The 19,539-nt window shown below is 23.8% G+C and overlaps 1 long non-coding RNA gene across 1 annotated transcript; it reads right to left on the bottom strand.

Annotated features, from left to right (window-relative positions):
* Nucleotides 1–2,997: 2,997 nt before the first annotated feature.
* On the bottom strand, nt 2,998–16,522 carry LOC134834418 (uncharacterized). Its single transcript, XR_010162169.1, has 3 exons — nt 15,953–16,522; nt 6,384–6,528; nt 2,998–3,179 (listed from the first exon to the last, which is right to left on the bottom strand). It is a non-coding gene; the product is annotated as an uncharacterized LOC134834418 (long non-coding RNA).
* Nucleotides 16,523–19,539: the final 3,017 nt, after the last annotated feature.

The following is a 19,539-nucleotide window of genomic DNA, read 5'->3' as shown; positions in this document are numbered from 1 at the left end:
CGGAGAAGAAGGAAGAAGTAGAATTGATGGAAAAAAAATGTTGAAACTTTATCTACTTTGGCTTGAGAAAGTCAGGGTTTGAATACTTTTTGATTTAATTTTTATATAAAAGTTTTCAAAAAATCAATTTTCTAGAAATATTTTAGTAAAAATTTAATTTTTTTTTAAGTTTTAGAAAATTTTATTAAATGAAAAAATTTATTTTATTGTCCATAGCCTGACTTTTATTTTTGTTTGAAATTTTTGCTCAAAAAAATTAATAAACTCTTGAAAATTAAAAATCATCATAATTTTGGTTAAAAACGGTTAAAAATAATTAAAAAAAAATACAATTATTTTTAAATTGTCAAAGTGACAATTAAACAGAAATTTTGATGACTTTTCAATGAAATTAAAATTTTCATTTTTTTTTATTTTTAAACAATTTCTTTAATTCGTTTTTTAACTGAAAAAGAACGCGTAAAAGTAATTTGAAGCCCTGCTGAAAGAAAACTTCAACAAAGAACTTCAATATTATAAAAAGAGTTGTTAAGTATTTATTATTGCAACTTTTTCACTGATGCCTGCATTCAAGGTGTTTCAAGATTTTATTATTTATATCACCTTAATCATTAAAAAGTTCTTCTTGTTTTACTTCAACATCGTTCTTTTTTATATCTTTTTAATTCTATTCGCTTTTATTTTATAAATTCGTAATTTTCGCATTTCACCATTCAACAGGATTTTAAAAAGAATTCCAAATGTTTGTAAATTAAATAATGAAACCATAAACTATGAAATGATTGTTTGAGGTTGCTCATTTTATGTTTCTTTTCACAGAATTGTTTTTGAAGTTGAAGGTATTTTTTTTTCATCAACAAGAAGCTTATTTTAAGCGATAACAATGAAATTGAGAACAAACTTCAAACGCTAGTTGGTTTCACTGTTAATCACGATTCCACTTGTCCTTCTTCAAACATTCACGAGGAAACGTGACAAACTATTCACTTTGCTTATTTCAATAAAACACCAACAAAAAGCAAAGTCTTGTTGTACAAGAAAAAATATTAATAAAACTTTTCGCTCCTTTTTCAACAACTTTTTTTTCTTGTATCTTGCTGTAGTTTGTTTTATAAATTGATTGGATTATTGCTTGAGAAGATAAATTCAATATTAAAGACGGCAGATTATGAGAATGCGGTGAAATGCAAAACAAGAGCGAGAAATAAAAACGTCGACATTTGCAAAACTTTTATAAAATTTAATTTTTGCATAAGCGAAGAAAAGGAGCGAAGTGCATGAAACGAGATTCCAATTAATTTCCCTATTTTAATTACTGTTGTCGAGCGTTGCATTAAAGGATTAAAGAATAATAATATACGGAATTGTCTATCGATTAATGTGAATAAAAAGTATGAGGAAGTAAAAAAATTGTGAAAAATTATTTTTACAACTTAAATGAAATTAAAATTTTAGTCTTAAAATTGCTAGTACAGAATTTATTCTATTAAAAAGCCTTTTAAAAGTAAAAAAAAAATATGAAAATTAGGAAAGAATGAATTATTAAGTAGAAATATGTAAAATATTGTTCTATATAAAAACATAGATGTATAATTCATAAAATACGTCAATATTGAATAATGTGCATCATTTTATTCAAAACAGTATGAATATCATAAACATTATTAAAATGCAAAATTATACAAATTTTTAAAATGTCCTTGAAACAATAAATTTTTTTTTTTTGCAGAATATAAAGTTTTAAAAATGAAATGATTCATAATATATTTTTTTTAGTTTTCTAGCATTTTTTACTCAAATAAAAACTACCATTTTTGAATTTTTTAAAATATTTTTGAATAAAAAACCGTAAAAAACATGAATTAATATTTTTTGTTTAAAAAAATTAATAAAGGTTGCTCCAAATAAAAAATTGCTAAACTGAAAAGATTTTTCTTTACCAAATACCAAATTTTTTTCTGCTTTGCTAATATTTACATGCAAATATATTTGTGGTACTTTGACTCCATAACTTTACGAAGTAAAATTTTTAAATAACTTCTAAGATTTTCCAATTAAAATGTCAAAATTTTTTTTAAAAAACTTTTGTCAATAATTGTCAAAAATTTGTTTTGAAATAAATTATTTGAAATTTTTCTTTAAAAATCAATAAAAATTTGAAAATGAAAATACTTTCGAATTTTTAAATGGTTTTAACAGAATTGTTCAAAAAATTTTTGAAAAATTATTGAAAAAATTTTTGAAAAAATTATTCAAAAAATTTTTGAAAAAAATATTGAAAAAATTTTTTAATTTAATTTAAAAAATCGTAAAATATAAAATTAATATTTAAATTTTTGTTTTGTTTTTTTTTTATTTTACTAAATTAAATTTGGTTAGTCTACAAATATTTGAATCAAAAAAAAATTCAAAATGTATTTAGATTTTAAATTAAATTTTTAAACTATTATATTTAGCAAAACAAAAAATTAACAAGTGATAAACTACGTAACTAATTCATTTTAATAATCAGATTTTTTTATTCGATTTAAATCGATAATTTTGGAAAATACTGTTTTGGCATCAATTTTTAATATATAAAAAAGGAAACATCGGACAAGTTAATAAGTTTCTGTTGGAGCAAACTTAATAAGCATCAAAAATAAGCGCATTATAATAAAATATGTTCTATTTTGTAACAAACCCAAATTTCATTGAATAAGTCTATCCAAAAACAAACAAAATAATTAAACAATCCAAAAATAAGCTTATATTTTCATATATGTTGTCACCACAGCAAACAACAAAACAAATATTTTAATGAGCATTATTAACAATTTTTAATGAAATAAAATGCGACACAAAATATTTCATCACACATTTTTGCAAAATGAAAATCATGAGAGTATTTTTATGATGAAAAATTTTACACAAAAAAAAAATTGCAAAGCACTTTAGGAACAGGAAAAAAAAGCTTAAGCACTGAAAATAAATTACGTTATTGATACGTACCTTCGTAGTTTTATATTTCACCATAGAGTCCATGTATAATGTAGTTCGTAATATCCTCATTAAAATATGAATGACTGAGGCAGATGGACATATTATATTCAATGGAGTGAAATTCATTGAATATAAAGGCAGCGGCGCGTCATGTCATTTTGAAACACAGCAAGACATCCGAGTCCTCAGACATTTATCTGGCAATGAAAAAAAAAAATAAAAAAACTGCATAGAGATGATCTATTACTGGTAATAAAGAGTATCATTGCATTTTCTCTATCATTATTATTATTATTATTTCATTATTATTTTCAGAAGGATAAAGGAGAGTTTATTATGTAGAATGGATTGAGTGAAAATTCCAGTGCAGCTTGTAAAATTACGAGAACAGAACAAAGCATTTTGTGTGGCAAAGCTGACAAGGCATCACATGATATGGCATGCCAGAGTTGTTATCACAAGTATGAAAAATCCATATCTCTCACACGAAAGTATCTACGAGACAAGAACAGACATGAAAATTAACTAGACAAAGTACCAACAAACAGATTGTACATTAGGGCAAGATTTTAGAATGTGAGTTGGGCTGAAATCTTGGAATGTTCATCGGGGCAAAGTTAGGAATGTGATTTGGGGCAACATTTCAGAATGTGTATTAGGATAAAATGTGAATGTCCCAATGCACATTTTTAGATTTTGCCCCAATGCACATTATTGAATTACGACCCAGTTCACAACCTTAAATATTGCCCCAATGTAAAATCTTTTTGTTAGTTAGTACCTATTCTAGTTAATTTTCATGTTTCGTAAGTGTCTCGTAGATATCTTAGCTTGCGAAACATGGATTTTTCATAGTGTATAAAACTTATAAACTTCAAGCGAGGAAAATTTTGCACGTAAATACTCTCCTAGGTCAACTGAAATGCACCCCAAAGTGTAGCGCGAATTCCCTAATAAATTAGAAACGAGAATGTAATATTATTGCACAATATCTCTTTTGTGCATTATTGCTGCGTTGCCTCCTCTAAGCATATTAAATTTATGTGGGAACAGAGATGATTGGAAACAGTGGCAGCAGCAGGTGCGTTCACTGTAACAAAGGAGAAGCAATCCTTTGTCGTAGTGATTAGCAATGAAATGTTGAATGACAAGCTATACAAAACAGTCAGTCATCATTTTTAATTTAAAATTGTTCTCGTCATGCCTTGTCATAACATGTTTGATTGTCCGTAGATAACTCAATATCACTCGTAGCGATATGTCAATTTGGATAAATTTCAATATGTTTTCGACAACATCTAATTATGTACCACCCGTAACTACGTTTTGATTTATAGTGATATTAGGCAGGCATGATTAAATTAAAGTATTGTGAAAATATCTAGAAAAACCCATGTCCATATGAAAATATTTCTATAATGCAATTTATCGGATCTGTCTATCCGATGATTTTCGTTTTAGTTCTCGGAAATGAATAGACATCATTTGTGCCAAAAGCATCATTAATTGTAGCTTTATTTTAATTGGCTGCCGGCTTACCACATTTTCTGGTATGTTTAAAACTAGTTCGTTTAAATGAAATTTGCTATAGATTAATCAAGTTCGCCAAAATTTATCAAAATTCTATAGTTACTAAATATCGAAACATATCCTGTAACTTGAAATAAATAGAATTAAATTCTCAGAGTATGTTAGCAGTGAAATATTTAGACAAAATAAATTTAGCAAATGATTATGATGAGATGAAAGTTGGTTAGAAACAAATTTAAATACCCCAAAAAAAGATTAGATTTTATTCAAAATTATTTTTGTGTCAATTTGTTTTACTTTTTAAAAAAATGAAGCTATAAATTTTTTTTTCTAAAAAAATTAAAACTATGTTAAATTTAAGCTCACTAAAAAATAACTAAAAATAAACATATCAAATTTAAAATTAGAAATAAAATAAAATAAACAAAACAAAATTAATTAGGTAAATATTTTAAAAAAGTTAATTATTTTTTGAAATTTTTTTAACCAATCAATCTTTTTGATTTATTTTTTTTTTTAAAGTTTTTCACATAATAATTGAGTTTCATTTTTGTAAAAAAAGAGCTTGTTAAAAAAACTTTTATAATTAAATATTTTTAACTATTATTTGCCTATTTTGATTAATTTTTGTAAAAAAATATCTTAGGCCGTTCCAAATTTTTTTCGATGTTTTTGTCACAAAAGATTTTTTTTAAAAAATAAAAAAAAGCTTTGAAATACTTTTTCTTACAAAATGACGAAATTTCAAAATTTTTTTTGTCAAAAAATTTTGAAAATATTTTTATGTTAAATTTCGTTTTTCAGTACGAAAATTCTTGAAAATTGAAAATATTAATTTTTTTTTAAATTTCTTGAAAAGACATGAACGGTTTCAAGAATAAAAACGGTCGATTTTGATGAAGTTTTATTTTTATTTTGCCCATTGGGTTTTTGATTTTTGAAATGGGGCATGGGAAAAAAATTTTAAGCAGTCTGAATTTAAAAATAAAACAAAAAAATATGAATCAATAAGAATCCCACAAGATCAAGAAATTGCACGTCCCACCATTTAATTATTTAAAAAATTCACTTTTCACACCTTGAAGCAATCCTTACAATTCTATTATTTCTCTTCCATACATTTGAGATAAAATAAACACTTGCAAAAATAATAAAAATAAGAGAAAATACACACACTTCTTGCAATCATTGGCACGTGTCAAAAAGCGAACGAAAAAATTCAAAAACATTATTTTTCAAGGAACAAAACTTTTGTTCTCTTCATCACGAAAGAAAAATCTTTGAAGAAATAATAAAAGAACTTTTCTGCGATGCTCTCTTATATTTTGTTCACTACAGACAAAAATAAGTTTTGACTTTGTTCAAGTCTGTTATAGCATTTTTGCGTGTCAAAAGCCCGCCACCTGCACTCTTCGCCATTTAGTTAATCAAATTTTTTTTTATTTTATCTCACCCTCATGAACAGATGCATCATGACTTGTTTAAACGTGAATTTTTCCATTGAATTGGAAACGAACGTCTTTTGCACACAAAAATTAGGAGTAAAAGCACATTCATTCAATAAAATGAAGAACTTAAAGAGCATGGCAACAAATGTGCAAAAGTAGTTTGGCAAAAAGTTGCTGCACTAAAAAGATTACCGAGCAAAATTCTATAAATGTGCTTCTATTGAATGAAAGTAGGGGAATTTACACACATTTTAAGTACGAACGCATTATTATCTTTTAATTCCTTTTAAAATTTTCCAAGCATTGCCAATTAGGATTATTGCCTCATGCGAAATCGACAAAGAGTCTTTTTGTAAAACTTTTAATTAGGAATCTGCAATAATAATTGAGGAAATTTGTCAAAGACACAAAGAAATGCGTTACCTTTATTAATTCTGCTAAACAGCCCTTGGGAAACCGAACAAAAAATCAAACAATAACTCTGTTTACATTTCATCGCCACATTTCTGCTACACTCAGTCTGTGTTTGTTTTGTACTTTTTGAAACATCGAGTAGCTCTGTCATTATCTGAAAACAAAAAAAATGGTAAATATTCAATAAATATCATGTGAAACATTGAATGGGAGGGAATCAACAACAAGAATGGAAAAAGGAAGTGAAATACTTTTCAGATTGAACAAAGCAGGAAGTTATACGAAAAATATGTGGAGACGACTGTTTCGAAAAAAACACACGCTTAAATAGTGGAAGACGATAATCAATTACTGTCAAACTTTTCTTTTATTTAAAATGACTGTCAAATTTTTATTGCCATATTGAAAGTGCATTTTAATGATGAAAGTTTGCATACAGACACCGATAAATGATGAGCAATTGTTCAAAAAAAAAAGAAACAAATAAATCGAATTAAAGTAAGCCTGGCAAAAATATGTAAATTTTTTTTAGTCGTTTTATAATATATTGCGAAACTTAAAATAGAAAAATCCAATTCATTAATTTCGAATATTTGAGCTCAACTTGCTTATTCTGTAAAATTATTTTTTTCATTAATTATTTTTTAATTTTAAGGATTTTTTGAAAAATGGCGCCATCCAAATTCCTCGATGTCGGACATAAAAAAATCATCTAAAATTTTTTAAAATTTTTAATTTTAATTTAAAATATAAAATAAAAAAAATTTGTTTGGGTTTCTTGAAGGAAATTAATTTATTTTTTTAAATAAAATACCCTGGCTTATGTTTTTATTTACAAAACGCATGAAAGAAAAGGAGAGATGTCTGTTAAGTTGTGCGCAAATCGTGCAATATGGCACTCTAAAAATCGATGTTATTACAAGGGCTCAAGAAAGCTTCCCTTTGCAACCAATGAAATTTTACAACAAAAAAGTCGCTGCAAGCATTTAATAAAGCACTAATTATTGAAAATGAAAAATTTTTGGACATTTGTTAAAGCACTAATTGTACATAAGAAACGTAGAAACACAGCACAGCGAATGATTTTTTAGAACCTGAGGTAAATTACGGCCTAAAATGTTAAATAAGTTTCATTATGGGAAAAAATAAAGCGAGGCAAAAGAAAAAGATTACTCAGTAAGATAAAAAAAAGTTTCAAAAAATTTTTTTTAAAATTTTGACAAATTGAAACAAAAAAAACTAAAGAAATTTATTGACATCGTGTTTTCCGAGGAAAAATGAAAACAATGAAAGTTTATGGTGTGTTCAAATTGCAATATAACTAACACATTATTGTGTTGAAATTCATGGACATTTTGAACTTTTTTTATATTTTTCCAGACTATTTTAAATTGAAAAATAAGACATTTGAGTTAAATATTTGAGAAAACTTTGGTAAAAATAATTTTTGAAACAAAAAATTGTGTAAAAACCTTTATTATTTTTTTCATTTTTACGTTTCATATTAATTTACTTTCTTCTTCTTTTTTTATTTAATTAGAAAATTTATTTTTTTATTTAATTATTTATATAGAAAAATTATTTAATCAATTATTAAATTAATTTTGCTAATTAAGTTAATAAATAATTTTTTGTTTTTATTAATTTTTGAATATAATAAATTCATTTATAAAAAATTAAATTTATAAAATTTCAATACTTTTTCAAAATTTTCAAAAAATATTTTTAAATGAATAAATTATTAATTTATTTGAATAATTTTTTTTAAATTTTATTAAATTTTTTTATTTTATAAAAAGGAAAAATTTTTATAAAAATTGATTGAACAAAAATAATTAAATCAACTTTTTTTCCTTTGATAAATAAATTTTTAAGAATAAAAAATTAATATAAATTTTTTAAGTTGAGATTTTGTAAATGAAACATATTTGACAGATTTGTTTGATAAATGTGTAAATATAGAACGCATATTTTTGCCAGGCTTACGAATAAATTCCAATCGCGAAATCGATCGATCCAACGGAATTTCCATTTATCACTCATCAATTCCCATCAGGCTTTGCCACAACGCGAGGCATGCAAATCCTAGCTTAAAGTTTTGACGTTTATTTTATCTATTCTATTCCATTAACGAATTGCTCAAGTTTCCTGCAGTTTTTTCTTTTTTTTTTCTACCATTAATAACCAGCAACTGTCTCGAACGATATCACAAATGTGGCTTTCAATTATAACCAACATAGCAACAAGACAAAAAATTTTTCAATCACAAAAAAATGCATGACAATCCTTTCTTTTGTGCTCTGAAACAACATTGCAACTTTTTTTTTTGCATTTGAAAAATGACGATGATGAGAATGCAAATTCGCTTTGTGCGGAATTACATTTCAATTTATCAAATGCATCTGGACTTGCGAGGTACATTAAGAGCTGTCCGATTTTTGATTGAAATGAATTAAATTAATCAACTGGAGTAAAAATTTAAAACTCATCACCCTCGTTGTCGACGCAAATGGCATCAAAGTTCGATTTGACTACTTCTGCACAACCACAGAGTTCGAATGTTTTTCGACGAATTATTTTGTGACATATGGCGAGGACATTTCCAACTACACGCGTTTGATGTGGTGAAATGCACAATGAAAGTTTATGGTGTGTTCAAATTGCAATATAACTAACACATGCATCTATCTAACACGAAAGCTGGTTTAATTTTATGTAATTGACATATTGAATTTTATTGAGGACATTTACGAGCAATTTAACGTTGACGTAAACAATGCAATTCACTGGTGGAATTTGTTTGCATCAGATGTTTTATGATATGGCGGTCTCGTGTGTGTGAGCTCATTTGCAAACTTTCTCGAATTGTGTCAGACGAAATTTGTCTTATTTATTACAGGGACAAAAAAAAATTAAGAAATTAGTCAGTGAAATTTTAGTAAAATTAAAAAAAAAATATAATTTATTATAAAAATTAAAATGGTTCTAAAATGAAGGTTAAAAATTATTTAGTTATACAGTTTTTTTTTAATTTCTCCAAACTTTTAACTTAAAAAAGTTAAAAATAAAAAATTTTTAAAATAAAAAATAAAAAAAAGTGCTTGAAAAAAAAAAATTTTTTCCATTCTAAATATAAAAAATTTAAAAAATTTAATTGCTAAAATATTTTTTATCAAATATTATTTTAAAAAAAAAAAAATTTAAATTAAAATTAATTTTTAAATAAATTATAAAATTTTACTTAAATTTTCACAAAAATAACTAGAAAAATATCCTGATTTTTTAAAAATTTAATTTGAAATTCATGAATACAAAACCAAAATTAAAATTAATTATTTAATTTAATTTTTACTACTTTTTTAAAAAAATTCAAAAAAAAAATTTAAAAAATTAAAAAAAAAATGTCACGTGACTCAAAAAAATATCTTAATTTTAAAATTAATTTAAAAAAATTAATTTTTAATGTAAATTTGCCATTTTTAAATTTTAAAAAGTACCAAAAAATTCAAAATTAGTTTTAGAATTTTTTAAATTTAAGTTTTTTGTTTAAGTGAAATAATTAAATTTTACAGCCTTAGAGAAAAAATAAATCATGTTTCTCTAAATTATAACTCAGCTAAATTCACTTCCCTGATCACAAAAATAACTAGACAATATTGGCTTAACCTGTTATCGATTATTAAATACTTGTACAATATTCATAAATGCATAATTTGTCCGGACCAGACGTTGGTTTTGTTTACAAAATATTTGTTGTCGAAGTGCAATTATACAAAACCAAAGTTCGATTAAATTATCATACAACAACAATACTTTTTAATTTATTGTCATCTTTTCAGGTAAAGTTTAGTTGCTTAAATTTATATTTTTTTATTTATGATGTTTGTCATCAATTTAAAATGTTTTAAAAACATAGAGTGAAAAATTAATTTTTTTCTTCTAAAAAAAAATTAAATAAAAAATTTTATTGTTAAAACTTTCAACCTCTAAAATAATTTCTATATTTCCAAAAAAAAAGTGGAATAATTAAATAGTGGAAATAAAATAAAAATAAATTGGGAAAATAAAATTAATTAAAAAATTAAAATTAAAATGACCAATTTGGCAAAAATAAATTTTTAACTTGAGCGAAAATAAGTTTCAATTCAAGAAATTCAAAAATTTTGGGTAAAAAAGTTACCCGTTAAAAACCGACATGATGAAACCAGAATTATTGAAGTCTTTTAATGAAAAATTATTTCGAATTAAAAACTTTTTATCGTTTTTAACCACATTTTTTTTGATTTTCCAACTTACTCGAATAATTTTTTTTAACATTGAAACAATATTTAAAGTAAAAAAAATCATTTAAAAAAAATTATTATATATTTATTATATTTGCCATTTTACCAAAATTCGTACTTCAAAACCTTCCCACGAACAATAAAAAACGAAATTATATAATTTAAGAGACACTGCACCAAAAACACCTCAAACGATGTTATTTCTCCTCATTTTCTACTATTTATTGTTGCAAAATTTAAACCAAACAAAAAATATTTGCTTTAATACGCCAGGGAATTACTTATGCAAATAATTGGATGAAAACTTGTAATAATTGAAGGCAAAACATTTCATTGTTGGCTTATCATAACAAGTCTGCTGCTTCAACAACTCGTCAAATTGAAACAAAAACATCAAAGAACGAATTTATTACGAAGAAGAGAAGAGAAGTGACAACTTTACAAGACTCTTCATTCAATTTTCCAATTTGCTGCAGAAAACTCTTCAAGTCATCAATGTCAGTCTAACGCTTATTGAATGCAGAAAACAATTTTATCGAATTAGAAATATAAACATCATTTAAATGCATTGAAGCGTACTTCCAACTTGCATATTAGCGGAATTTAATCTATCAATTAGTTTACAAGTGAGTTCAAATATTTATTCGTACTTAAATATTTTGATAAAGTTTATCGTCATTTAAATGAAAATTTGGTTAAATTCCCATAATATTCATACCAAAAAATTTAAAACAATGATATTTTGTTTCAATAGAACACGCATCACAGACATTTTTTAAAAATGATATTTCTTTGTAACTAAAAACTTGTTAACGAAACATTCGTTCAATCATTGCGAACGCAGAGGAAAACATAAAACATCATAATCAAATGACTGAAATTCTCGACAAATTTTCAAATAATATGTCTGTATCGGTTAGAATGCAGTTTATGTTTCTACATTCCTTGATGCATTTTGCAAGTTATTAAGTTACAAAAAATACGTCGCACATAATGAAATTTACATCGAGAAATATTCTAAACACATTGCAGAGTAGCAGCAGCCAACGTGTTCACATATTTTTCATTTTAAAAAATCATGAAAAATTTTCACATCAACATGGATTGCACAAAGTGTTTCACGAACGGAGACGAGGAAGACAGAAAAGGAGGAAGGAAAGCCCATTTTACGTGGTTGCCTTCAATAACGTTACATTGTCAATTTTCACATGGCGGGACATAGTTTTTTACGCAAAATAAGCAGAGCGGTAAAATTAATTTATTCGAAAAATCGATTTTGTAACTTTGACAAAATTTACTAAAATTTTAAAGTTTATTTTTAAATCGAGAAAATTTTATTAAATTTATTTTATTTTAATTTTAAAAGTTACCAAGCCACTATTTTCAAACTTTTAATTAATAGTTTATTCAAATTTAAATTTAATATTTTTTTATTCGAAATTTATGTTATCCCTAGAAAAAATAATAACGACATGTTAACAATTCCATTACCGAAGAATTTTAACATGAAAAAAATTTTAATGAGGATCATATCACAAAAAAAAAGTTATTATTTTTTTTTTTAACTGCATATGTATGAAAAAAAAAATGCTGAAAGGTATATTTCAGTCATTACTGTACAGACAAATATTAAAAAAAAATAAAAATTGAGAGATTAAAAATCCCATAATAAAAATCCAATAATATTTTTATCACATTTTGTTGAAAAACCTGAAGTTCTGAGAATTTCCTGGATGGGGAAAAAAAGGTCGAAAATATTTTCAATATTCTGAAAACAGTTTTCGAAGGAATATTGAGAATTTAAAAGCAACAAATTGTTGAATTTTTAGTTCAGTTTTGAACGAAAAAAAAATCATAAAAAGGTAAATGAAAATTTTATCCTTTTTGTTAGGGCTTACATTTTTTTTTTTTTTTTTTTTTTTTTTTTTTTTTTTTTTTTTTTTTTTTTTTTTTTTTTTTTTGATAAAAATATACGGTTTTTCCAATAGGTATAAAGCAATAGGTAGGGGAAGATGGGGCACATTCAGACGGAAAACTTTGACTGCCCAGAAATCATAGAATTCTAAAGATATTCAAAAAAATTTTGATGCCATTTTGTAGCTTGGAATGTTAACTTTAATTTACTGTTGGACAAATTTGCTCTAACTGTTATTTTTATGCTCGATATAAGCGGTTTCCCAAAAAAAAGTCATTTGTCTGAATGTGCCCCATTTAAAAATTTCTAAAAATTTAAAATCTCTACATGGAATAAGTAGACAAGGGTCCATACTTATGATCCCCATTCACAATTATTTTTTCTTTGAAGCTTTTATATTTTTCCGGGCCATTTTAGTAAAAAATCGAAAATTTACAAAACACCCTCAAAAACACATTTTCCTAATTTTCTCAAAATTAAAAAAAAAATTCAAAATTTGTTTTTGGGAGCTTAGTTGGCCTTAAAATGCCGTCATTTTGACATTTTTAGATTTTTGATTTTCAATCCGGAACATTGAAATTGCTGTTTGAACATAGCCCCGTGTCTGAAATTACCCCATCTTCCCCTAAAGGTAAATTCGTAATAAGAAAATGTTTATAAAAATTTTATAGAAAAAAGGATATGGTTTAAAAAAATTTTTCTGAATAAGGCAATGAAATATAATTTTTTCGCTTTATGTCACCCCCCTCCGATTTTGTCATTAAAAATTCAGGGGAAAAATAAAAATATTTAGTAAAACAGCAAAATTTTTGACATTTTTTGTACTTTTTGATTAAAAAACAATAAAAATAAAATAAAAATTAAAACAGATTAAAAGCATTCTTGAAGCTAACGCTCACAAATTAACTCAAATTGAAACAAAAAATTTTCATTTTACTCAGTAAGTTAAAAATACAGGACGTCGTATTTTGTTTTAATTCTTACAAATTCCTTAATTATAGGAAATACCTGGACTCCCACCCCCTTCAAACTTCCGACGCCGTATATGGATGGCGCCTAACATCTAAGCGGTTTATTGCCAAAATTAATTCAATTAATATATTAACTGATTACTTATTTTTGAATATAAATCAAAATAAAATTCAAGGTATGTAAAATATTTATAAACATATTTGACCCAAGTGCCATTATACATCTTCGCATCACCAACCACCATGATTTTATGATATCGACATCAAACCACTTCCCATCATAGAATAAAATAATAATGTGGGAAATGCAACAAATACCTGTTGTCGCTGTTGTTGTATTTTCACAAATACATTGTGCATGAAGCGTTTTCCATACTTTGCATAATAAATTAAATAAATGCAAATCGTGGACATAATGATGACGATGATGTTTATTAAAAATTAGGGGAAAATATGGACTTGAATGAATTATTTTTGATGATTAAATTACGATAATTGAATATTCATTTTACCTCAAAATGACATGATATAAAAATAATAAATCCCACATGACCAAATGATTTTCAACAGTTAATAATATATTTTTGAAAAAAATTTAAGTTACAGAGGACTTAATTAAATCCACATGTTATTTATGGTCTCCAATAAATATTTAGCTTAAAACCATGAAAAGTGCCCTTGAGCATTAATTATTTGAATTTTATTAAAATGAAATATTTTTCTTGTTTTTAATTTGACATGACTTTTAATCCATGATTCATGAAAAAAATTAAATTCAATAAGGATTATTACATTTTTTATTTATATTTAAAAAATAATGAGGTTTTAAATATTGGGATTTAAAATTAATTAAAATTTTGCGAGATTTTTTTAATCCATCTGAACTTAAAAATTCATTTAAAAATTTTAAACAATTTTTATTTATTTATTTTTCTTTAAATAAAAAATTCACTTAAAAGTTTAATTTGCGTCAAATTAACTCAACAAAATTGAAACAAATGGTTTTGTAATGAAATAAAACCGAAACCGAATTGAATTAATTATCAGTTTGCTTCTTCATTTACCTCCGTATTCATTCGATTTCAAACGTCGCAAAAAGACAAAATCGAAAAGAAACTTTAAACGTTGGAAGGTAAAAGTATTGACCACAAGATGCAATCAATGCGGATAACTCCCGTCAGTTTGTGCTTACGAAGAAATTGTCATTTGGTTGAAAAGTAATTATAAATTTCTAATTTTAACGTTTGCTGGAAGCGATAATGTTGTAATAAATAAATATATTTTAATATAGGTACGACTTTCACGTAAACAGTGTCAGAGATGTAGAAAGAGATCTTTTATCACGGGATCCAAATTTAAATCGTAAAATTATTTTATACTAGGTATATGGTTTTTATCGATTTATTTCATTATTTTAATTCAGATGAATTAATGCAATTAATAAAAATAAAAATTTTTTTATTCATTTATTTTTTTAAAGTGATTTTTTTAATAGGGTTTTTTAATACTAAACTAAAGAAAAATAAAAAAAATAATTTTTTTTACTACTTTTTTGACGTTTTTGAACGTGAATCGTTGATTGAAGACATTAAAATAATTTTTATTTTCATTATTTCAAATTTTTAAGTCAAAATTTCAATTTTCAAAAATTAAAATTTTAAATTAAAAAATTTTCACGTTCAAAAAAAAATTAGATAAAAAAAGTTAATCATATCTAATTAATTAAAATTTTGGACAGATTATTTTTTTAGAAATAAAATTTTATTAAAATACTAAATTTGCTAATCAAAATTTAATAAATTTTTGACTTCTTAAAAATTTTATTCTTGAGAATTTTTTTAGGAAAAAGAATTATATAAAAATACTAATTTTTGCTAATAAAAATTTAAAAAATAATTAAAAATTAAAAAAAAATTACTCTTTTGAAATTTTTATTTTATTTTTTTACAATGTTTGTTACCAAATTTATTATTTTTTTTTGCTACGTTGGATTTGGGCAGTATAATCAAAAATCTCAAAAATGTTGACAGTCTCTCAAATATTCAATAATTTTTGTATTTAATTTTATTTATTTTTTTATATTTTTGAAATTTATTTAAAAATTTTTGAGCACTTTTCCCGCCACCGAACACTGCATCATTATTATATGAACCAAATATTGAGCAGATTTTCATTAAAAACACATAATTCACACATTTTATCTATTCCGATCGCATCCACTCACATGTCGTGTCGAAGCTACGAACAATAAAGCTGCATTGCAATAAAATCTTATTTTATATTTTTTTCACGAATAGACTGGCCCCAAAAAAAAAATAAATATTTCGAAATTACATAAATCAATCGGAATAGTTTGTGAAGCGCCACAAACACATAACGACGGATGATAATAAATTTTCAAACACTTACTTTCCAATTGCGTGAGCAGCATGTGTTTCGCTTACGGGCAAAAGGATAACTTTGTCCATTTTGGATACCACAAAAATGCCGGTCGTCTGTCACAATGCCAAACAATTTTGCGAACAACAACTCTTTATTTGTTGTTCTTGCGTGTAAATAATGTTGATAATATGTACGGCGAACATTTCCGTTTGGCTTTGAAAATGTTAAGCCAAGTGAACGGAGAGCACGACCAGCAACACAAATAAATATACAATTTTTTTTAAAGGCACAATATGCAACGAATAATTTATTGTGTTCGGTAAGGGACAATTACAACAAAAGTTTTTTCACACATTTTTGTTCCTTTTTGTTTGCGAATGGAAGTGAAGGAGAGCAAAAAAAAATTGGCACAGTTCCTGAATATTTTTGTTTCACTTTCATCTCAAAAATTTTCACTTCCTGCATTTTTTTTCTTCATGTCGCCTCTTGTTATGCAATTCACTTTTTCTTAGATTTTTTTTAAGGAAAGTTGTACGTCTTCTTTTTGCGCACAATGTTCACCAAATCTGGCTAGAATAAAGTGTCACAAGGCACATGTTTGATGTGTGTTCAATGCAATAAGGTAGAAATGTTACTAGCCGCCAAAGCAGCAACAACAAAGTTTTAAATATGAAATGCATCGATAACGTGTAGCGGAAGGAGTGCACGAAGATGCAGCGTCTGCGCCTAGAATGATTTTTACACTTTACAACAATTTTGTGCATGTTCCCGTTACAACGCGCGCTGATTCGAGTCATTTTGTTCTCGTGTGACCACTTCATAACGCTTGATTTTTTACCTTGCAAACCAGAAGTTAAGCATGGTAAGCAATTTTAATTTTAATTTTAATTTTAATTTTAATTTTAATTTTAATTTTAATTTTAATTTTAATTTTAATTTTATTTTTAATTTTAATTTTAATTTTAATTTTAATTTTAATTTTAATTTTAATTTTAATTTTAATTTTAATTTTAATTTTAATTTTAATTTTAATTTTAATTTTAATTTTAATTTTAATTTTAATTTTAATTTTAATTTTAATTTTAATTTTAATTTTAATTTTAATTTTAATTTTAATTTTAATTTTAATTTTAATTTTAATTTTAATTTTAATTTTAATTTTAATTTTAATTTTAATTTTAATTTTAATTTTAATTTTAATTTTAATTTTAATTTTAATTTTAATTTTAATTTTAATTTTAATTTTAATTTTAATTTTAATTTTAATTTTAATTTTAATTTTAATTTTAATTTTAATTTTAATTTTAATTTTAATTTTAATTTTAATTTTAATTTTAATTTTAATTTTAATTTTAATTTTAATTTTAATTTTAATTTTAATTTTAATTTTAATTTTAATTTTAATTTTAATTTTAATTTTAATTTTAATTTTAATTTTAATTTTAATTTTAATTTTAATTTTAATTTTAATTTTAATTTTAATTTTAATTTTAATTTTAATTTTAATTTTAATTTTAATTTTAATTTTAATTTTAATTTAATTTTAATTTTAATTTTAATTTTAATTTTAATTTTAATTTTAATTTTAATTTTAATTTTAATTTTAATTTTAATTTTAATTTTAATTTTAATTTTAATTTTAATTTTAATTTTAATTTTAATTTTAATTTTAATTTTAATTTTAATTTTAATTTTAATTTTAATTTTAATTTTAATTTTAATTTTAATTTTAATTTTAATTTTAATTTTAATTTTAATTTTAATTTTAATTTTAATTTTAATTTTAATTTTAATTTTAATTTTAATTTTAATTTTAATTTTAATTTTAATTTTAATTTTAATTTTAATTTTAATTTTAATTTTAATTTTAATTTTAATTTTAATTTTAATTTTAATTTTAATTTTAATTTTAATTTTAATTTTTAATTTTAATTTTAATTTTAATTTTAATTTTAATTTTAATTTTAATTTTAATTTTAATTTTAATTTTAATTTTAATTTTAATTTTAATTTTAATTTTAATTTTAATTTTGAACACAAGTTTCACAAAAAAATGCATATTTTTGCCAGACTTAATTATCAGCATGTTACATTTTTCTGTTTATTCAATTATTCTTGCTCGGTGCTTTAGGCTAATGGTGACTTTAGTTAATGAGTAGCAATGAATCATTTTTGCGTGTGTAATTTTTTTCGTACTGTGCTGAAAAGGATTTTAATACATTTTTAATTATTGCAGAACAACTCATTATTATAATGATGTTGTTAATGTTATGTAAAAGCTAATTTATTGGAATCGAGTGAGACCACTACTGATGATAATTAAAATTATTGTTCATTATAATGGTGGTGGACCAGGTAATAAATTGTTATCTAGCAATTAGGGTTAAATAAATAGTATTTTTATAATTGATGGTTGACAATAAATCAGTTTTTGATTGCATATCATTTTTACAATGTTTCACGATTGTCACGTGCCGATCAATTTTGAAATAAAATGCCTGCTTAACGTTCAAACTGTATAAAATTTCTGCGAATTTGATTAATTATTAATTACTAAATAATTGTTAAGTAGGATTTTTCATTGTAAAAAAAAAGTTTTAAAGAGATGCAAAACTTTATAATGAACTAACCAACTGAGTATTGACAGAATTAAATCGATTCAATATGCAATTAAAAATTTATAAGTATTGATAAACAGTTTTGATATTTTAAACTTATCAATAAAAAATATTTAAAAAAAATTAATTTTTGTACCATTATTAGGTATCTATATTAGTATTTTATAAGTTTTTTTAATTAAAAAAAAACGAAAAATATCAAAAAAAATTATATAATTTTTTTTTTTGAAATTTTCTCAAAAATTAGAAGTCAAAAAATCAAGCAATTTTATTTTTCAACGATTTTTTTATATTTATATGTGAAAATTTAAATAACTTGCTTAAAATCAAAATAAATAACCATCTTAAAATTGGAAAAAAGTACATACCTAAAAATTAATCTGCCAAAAACTATTTGGCCAAATTAATTTATTTTTCAGTAGAACACAACAAAACATTTAACTTTCATTTTACGCCATTTTTACAACAGAAATAACATCGAAACGTTAAAAACTCAAATAACACTTTCTTAACGACCCAACTATACACTGACCGAAACCCTGAGAAAGTTATAAAACATGCCGTAACAAAACATGAAAACGCCATTTGATATAGGTGCAAACATTTATTTCTCTCATTAAAAGTTTTTATTCATTGTCATTTTTTTTTCGCATTACATCTCAAACTTTACATTTCCTATTTTGATTGCACCATAACTATAGAGATGTCCGTCATAAACCACTTTTGAGTCCAACACAGAATGACAATTTAATACAGACTGTTTTTAAGAGATTAAATTCATGTGATAAACTTTAAAATTGGCCGGCACATTTACTACTGTTATGCGTCTGTTACAGAACTCTACTTTCTTTATTATTAGATTACTTATTTAAATTAGAATCTAATTTAAAGTTCTAATAAAATTAGGAGAATATTTTTCTGACCATAGTTTTGCAGGCAGCAACGTGAAAAATTAACTTTTTTATAAATGTGTCATTAAAAATTCACACATTCCGA

This window comes from Culicoides brevitarsis, chromosome 3 (assembly GCF_036172545.1).
Source record: "Culicoides brevitarsis isolate CSIRO-B50_1 chromosome 3, AGI_CSIRO_Cbre_v1, whole genome shotgun sequence".
Classification (NCBI taxonomy): domain Eukaryota; kingdom Metazoa; phylum Arthropoda; class Insecta; order Diptera; family Ceratopogonidae; genus Culicoides; species Culicoides brevitarsis.
Note: the sequence above shows the minus strand (reverse complement) of the source record. Positions and strands in the feature narration are given on the sequence as shown.